The 6000-nt window shown below is 44.7% G+C and overlaps 1 protein-coding gene and 1 pseudogene across 4 annotated transcripts in view; one reads left to right on the forward strand and one right to left on the reverse strand.

Annotated features, from left to right (window-relative positions):
• The window catches only part of LOC143963511 (NACHT, LRR and PYD domains-containing protein 3-like), an 824666-nt gene extending 822700 nt beyond the window's left edge, over positions 1 to 1966 (reverse strand). For 2 of the 4 annotated variants that reach the window (XM_077473162.1, XM_077473163.1), the window contains exon 1: positions 1857 to 1966. The gene's annotated coding sequence lies outside the window, so the exon portion shown is untranslated. The remainder of the gene's footprint in view (positions 1 to 1856) is intronic. The other 2 variants (XM_077473159.1, XM_077473155.1) reach the window with 2 other exon arrangements.
• Positions 1967 to 2882: 916 nt separating this feature from the next.
• Positions 2883 to 4656, forward strand: LOC143962259 (adenylyl cyclase-associated protein 1 pseudogene; annotated as a pseudogene).
• The last annotated feature ends 1344 nt before the right edge of the window (positions 4657 to 6000 follow it).

The following is a 6000-nucleotide window of genomic DNA, read 5'->3' on the forward strand; positions in this document are numbered from 1 at the left end:
TGATGTGCTATGTGCCCCATAATGTGCCCTGATGTGCCATAATGTGCCCCATACCCTGATGTGCCATGTGTCCTGATGTGTCCCATAATGTGCCCTGATGTGCCCCATAATGTGCCCTGATGTGCCCCATAATGTGCCCTGATGTGCCATAATGTGCCCCGTGCCCTGATGTGCCATGTGTCCTGATGTGCCCCGTGCCCTGATGGGCCCCGTGCCTTGATGTGCCCCGATGTCCTATTTTTTTAATTTATTTTTTGGTGGGGGAGTGGATCTTGGGTGGGAGTTCCCACACTTTTTTCCCTAGGACTTGACCCCTGCCTCAAATCATATGAGGGTAATGCCGTAGCCGATACAGAGCATAAGAAAAGGGTTTTTCTCCTACTCCTGGGCACCGCTAAGAGAAGGGATGTCCAGGGAAGGATAAAGATCGCTACTAATGGCACTAGAGGACAAATAAGAGATTTAGAACAAATATCTATATTCAAAAAGTTTATTTCTATTATAAGTAAGTTATATACAGATAAAAATTTGACGCAGCAAAATAGCTTCACTAAAAGTCGATCCTAGGTGCCCCAAAATGTGACCCGTTGTGTATCTAAATCATCCCAAAAAACATTATCAATATTCACAGACACCACCAAACACAAAAGACACACATGTGACATACATACAACACTAAACGGATGAGGCGCCTCTGTGACCACATACATGCCGATATGCCACCTTCCATATAAATATATATATTTTATGTATTTGTTCAAAACGGGCGATGAACATGTATGTGGTCCCTATGGTAGCACTAATCAATTACTTAAAATTTGCAGTTAATGAGTAGATGGTCTACAAATTATAACGCTCAAGTAAGCTGCCTGAATGGATCAGTAGCAATTAAGTCCTGCACGGATTTGCAGCAGTTCCTAGTAAATAAGTTAAACCTGAAAAAGATAAATTAGTTCCTTATGAGTCGTAATCCATGTTTCTCTACAATAGAAATAAACTTTTTGAATATAGATATTTGTTGTAAATCTGGTATTTGTCCTCTAGTGCCATTAGTAGCGATCTTTATCCTTCCCTGGACATCCCTTCTCTTAGCGGTGCCCAGGAGTAGGAGAAAAACCCTTTTCTCGTTTTCACATATTCCCTACAGAATCAGCTTCTTGTTGGAGAAAGTGTGGAGCAGGAGAAGGTATGTTCCATGTTATGTGGGAGTGTAAAAGTCTGCGTAGCTTTAGGAACTCTGTATTTACCCTCATAACGTCAGTAACTGGGCTTATTCGTCATCCTACTCCTTATCTACCATCACTTAGCCTTAATATCAATAATTGTAGATGCCTCGTCACTCACATACTAATTGCAGCACGTCTATTACATGGACATGGAAGTCACATAATGCTCATAATATTTCCGAGGTCATTTATAGCCAAGACACAAGACATTTCACAATTCCAACACTCTTAGTACTTTTACGTCACATAAAATGGCCCAAGGATTCCTTGGGTTCTACTCTACCCAGTAGATGATTAGATAGAACCAGACCATAGCCTTCCTTCTCAGTGGTTCCCAATGGTATCTCTCTGTAATATGGTACTCTGCTACCATTGCTGTATTTTCTATATTTTTATTGTTCACTATATACTATATGTATAGTCCGTTATACAGTTTAGATAATATCTAATGGGCAATGAGGTGCTTGCCTAGTGGAATCTATCAAGAGTCTTGTTTCCAGCAATATATACCTAGATATGGTATTATTTCTAATGCTTCCATGTCTTCTACTTATTAATTAACCACAGAATGTATGTTAATGATATGGTCTAAGCTAAAATAAAAATAAAAAACAATTAAAAGAGAAAAACCTGGAAACACGGCACTGGCAGCGTCCGACGTCTTTTCACAGTAGGAAGATGTTGGTGTGAAGAAAGATCTGATCTGCACCTCGATGTCCTAATGCAGAAAGAGGAGGAAGTAGGGGGACAGTGGTATGGGAGAGGGGGGTTTCTCTTCCTCTATAAGAGCCAGGTCTGCCTTCCATCACTTCTTACACAATATGGCACTGGGAACTTCCTCTTACTGTAAGAAGATGGAATGATCTGTGATTTCTTGGCATTTCTTAACCACTTCAGCCCCAGAAGGATTTACCCCCTTTGTGACCAGAGCACTTTTTGCGATTCAGCACTATGTTACTTTAAAGCCGCGTACACACGTAGCCGACTGTCCGACGGACTTAGTCTGGCGGACTTCCCGCCAGACTGTCCGTCGGACTTTCCAAACGGGCTACTTGCCCACACACGGCACTTTTTCAGCTGACTAATACGGCGCACTAAGTCCGCCGTACTATCCGCCCTACTTTTGAAATGAACGGACTCGCCCACACACGCGGAGGAAAGTCCGCTCATTTCGAGCGCGTCTCCAGGTAGGTGGGGCCCGCGAAGGATACGTCGCTGGCCCCGCCGCCTGGTATGGACTTAAAGGGGAACCCCAATGCCGAAAAAAACTGCGTGGGGGTCCCCCCAAAGTCCACAACAGACCCTTGTCCGAGCACGCTACCCGGCCGGCCAGGAAAGGAGGGGAGAGCGAGCACCCCCCCCCTGAGCCGTACCAGGCCGCGTGCCCTCAACATGGGGGGTGCCTTGGGGAAGGGGGGCCGCGCGGCCCCCCCACCCCAAAGCACCTTGTCCCCATGTTGATGACTCTTCCCGACAACCCTGGCCGTTGGTTGTCGGGGTCTGCAGGTGGGGGGCTTATCGGAATAAAGGGGGGCTTATCGGAATAAATACGTCTCCTTCACGGGCCTCGCCTACCTGGAGACCCGCTCGAAATGAGCAGACTTTTCTCCGGGCGGGAAAAGTCCGTTCATTTCAAAAGTACGGCGGACTAGGAGTCTGCCGGAAGTGGGGCAGAGAGTGAGCAGCAATGGAGGAGTAAAAACATGGCGGACATGCAGAATTTAGTTGCTTGCCTTGAAAAGGCAGTGGTGAAGCTGGAGCTTCTCGCAGGAGGTGCAGGTGGTGGTTTAAGCCCTGCAGAAGTGGCACAATTTGTTCAGGCCTATGACTCGATCCTCAATGCATCCGTTGAAGACTTTTTGAAACTCAGCAAGGAAATTGGCGGCGATGTTCAGAAGCAAGCAGAGCTTGTAAGTGCTGCCATTAATTTGCAGCGTGAAGTTTTGGTAAAGGCATCACAATTTCAGCAGCCAGATGAGAAGGAGCTTGCTACTCTACTCGCTCCACTCTCCAGTCAGATTCAGACTGTTCAGGACTTTAAAGAGAAGAATCGAGGCAGCAAACAATTTAATCATCTCTCTGCTATCAGTGAAAGTGTGTCTGCCCTTGGATGGGTAGCCGTGGCTCCCAAACCTGGACCCTTTGTGAAGGAAATGACAGATGCAGCTGTGTTTTACACCAACAGAGTGTTGAAGGAATACACGGATGTAGATAAGAAACATGTGGACTGGGTTCGTGCATACTTAAACATTTGGACTCAGTTACAGGCTTATATTAAGGAGCATCATACAACAGGCCTAAGTTGGAGAAAAACGGGACCAAAGGCTGGTGGTGCTTCACTTGCACCAAGTGTTCCAGCCCCACCTAGAGCTGGGCCACCCCCTCCCCCTGGGGGACCTCCTCCCCCACCACCTCCAGCCCCTTCATCTGCTCCAAGTGATGACTCCATCAGTCGATCCCAACTGTTTGCACAGCTCAATCAGGGAGCGGATATCACTAAAGGCCTGAAGCATGTACCAGATGATTTGAAAACTCATAAAAATCCTTCACTGAAAGCTCCGTCTGGTCCTGTCAGAAGTGGACCTAAACCATTCACAAACCCGAAACCATCACATGTTGCATCCTCTGCAGCTAAACCGGCTCCTAAGAAGGAGCCTGCCTTGTTGGAGTTAGAGGGCAAGAAATGGAGAGTGGAAAATCAGGAGAATGCTTCTAACCTGGTAATCAGTGACACTGAACTGAAACAATTCATTTACATCTACAAGTGTGTAAACAGCACCCTGCAAATAAAGGGCAAGATCAATTCCATCACTGTAGATAACTGCAAGAAGCTTGGCTTAGTGTTTGAAGATGCTGTGGGTATTGTCGATGTAATCAACTCGCGTGATGTTAAAGTGCAAGTTCTAGGTAAAGTGCCAACAATCTCTATCAACAAGACAGATGGTTGCCATGTGTACCTAAGCCAGGCTAGCCTTCATTGTGAGATCATCAGCGCCAAATCTTCAGAGATGAATATTTTGGTCCCAGGGAGCGGAGGAGAATATAGTGAATTTCCAGTGCCAGAACAATTTAAGACTGTTTGGAATGGAGAGAAGTTGGTTACCACAGTCACTGAAATTGCAGGATAGTCTGTTATTTGCTTTCTGTGACATGGGCTGGACACCATGTCCTCCTCAGCCCTCTGTGTTCTCTCTGCTTCTTCTCTTAAGGATTACTCTAGCTGTAGGGTAGGGACCTGATCCTTGCAGCCGTACGCTGATTAATGTCCTACTGTAACACATCTAATTAGTGCCAGAAGTACACCGAGAGCTGCTTATGCTAATCTGCTGTCCCACCCCTCCCATGCCAATACAAAGGGCGGGGCTCTGACTGTCTGCTAAACCATTCTATGTAGTGGCTGGATGACCAGTAAACTGTTAATTGGACCAAAGGTTATGAGCAATTTCTTATTGGATTTTGTTAACACCCATTTCCCCCCCCCTTTTCAACACCCAGGGACCATTACAGTTCCTTCCCTCTGAATATTGGCTATTCCTTTTCAGAACGTCCAGGGTTTACTTTTTATACATAAATATTTTTAGAAATATGCAATGGATTTCCTTCTCTAAAGTACTTTTCCTGGCCTATCACTTCTGTATTGATCCACAAACTAATATGCCAATGTGTACTGAATATTTTCAATGTGGTGTTAGCAGGTTCTGTTCCGTCAATAATAAGGGAAAAGGAGCAGTCCCTGCACAGACCGTGGAATATACACGTTTACAAATCAAGCATTTTATTAAAGATACAAAGTAGAATGTTAAAAAAAAAAAAAAGTACGGCGGACTGGCGCACACACGACCGGATTGTCCGCCGAAATGCGAGTCCGGCGGGAAGATTGGAGTGTAAAACTGCATTCTAAGTCCGCCGTACTTTCGGGTCAAAAAAGTATGCCGGAGGCTACACACGGGGGGATTGTCCGGCGGACTTGAGTTTGCCGGACTTTTCCACCCGCTTGTTTGATCGTGTGTACATGGCATTACTGACAATTGCGCGGTTGTGTGACATGGCACCCAAACAAAATTTAAGTCCTTTTTTCTCTACAAATAGAGATTTCTTTTGGTGGTATTTGATCACCTCTGCAGTTTTTATTTTTTGCACTATAAACAAAAAAAGAGCGACAATTTTGAAAAAAAAAACAATATTTTTTTACTTTTTGCTATAATAAATATCGCCCAAAAATATATAAAAAAACATTTTTTTCCTCAGTTTAGGTCGATACGTATTCTTGCAATAAGCGTATATTAATTGGTTTGCGCAAAAGTTATAGCGTCTACAAAATAGGGGATACATTTATGGCATTTGTATTATTATTTGTTTTTATTATTAATGGCGGCGATCAGCGATTTTTATCGTGACTGCGACATTATGGTGCACACATCGGACATTTTTGACACTATTTTGGGACCATTGTCATTTATACAGCGATCAGTGCTATAAAAATACACTGATTACTGTATAGATTTCCCTGGCAGGGAAGGGGGTTAAACTCTAGGGGGCGATCAAGAGGTTAAGTGTGTCCTAGGGAGTGATTCTAACTATGGGGGATGGGCTAAATAGGACATGACAGCGATCACTGCTCCCCATGACAGGGAGCACTGATCTCTGTCATGTCACCAGGCAGAACAGGGAAATTTACAGTGATTTACAGTGACTGCACTTCCAAGTGCACTTGCAGTGCAATTTCCAGTGCACTTTGCACTTGTATTGCAAGATGAATGTGCCTTTTGTAAAT

This window comes from Lithobates pipiens, unplaced genomic scaffold (assembly GCF_037356315.1).
Source record: "Lithobates pipiens isolate NorthernLeopardFrog02 unplaced genomic scaffold, aLitPip1_a1.2 Scaffold_8, whole genome shotgun sequence".
NCBI classification, from domain to species: domain Eukaryota; kingdom Metazoa; phylum Chordata; class Amphibia; order Anura; family Ranidae; genus Lithobates; species Lithobates pipiens.